The 240-nt window shown below is 50.8% G+C and overlaps 1 non-coding gene across 1 annotated transcript; it reads left to right on the top strand.

Moving 5' to 3' along the window:
- Positions 1-94: 94 nt before the first annotated feature.
- Positions 95-213, top strand: LOC121939182. The gene has a single exon (XR_006105425.1). It is a non-coding gene; the product is annotated as a 5S ribosomal RNA (ribosomal RNA).
- Positions 214-240: the final 27 nt, after the last annotated feature.

The following is a 240-nucleotide window of genomic DNA, read 5'->3' on the forward strand; positions in this document are numbered from 1 at the left end:
AAACAAACATGACAAACTTTGGCCACAGAGCTCACAATTTGGAAGTCTGTTGTCCCGTCCATCTGTAAATAGCTTGTGTGTCACTCATTCTGTCGCTTACGGCCATACCACCCTGAACACGCCTGATCTCGTCCGATCTCGGAAGCTAAGCAGGGTCGGGCCAGGTCAGTACTTGGATGGGAGACCGCCTGGCAATACCTGGTGCTGTAAGCTTTTTAGTTCTGGCTTTTCACCGGCAGA

This window comes from Plectropomus leopardus, unplaced genomic scaffold, assembly GCF_008729295.1.
Source record: "Plectropomus leopardus isolate mb unplaced genomic scaffold, YSFRI_Pleo_2.0 unplaced_scaffold42754, whole genome shotgun sequence".
Taxonomy (NCBI): Eukaryota; Metazoa; Chordata; class Actinopteri; order Perciformes; family Serranidae; genus Plectropomus; species Plectropomus leopardus.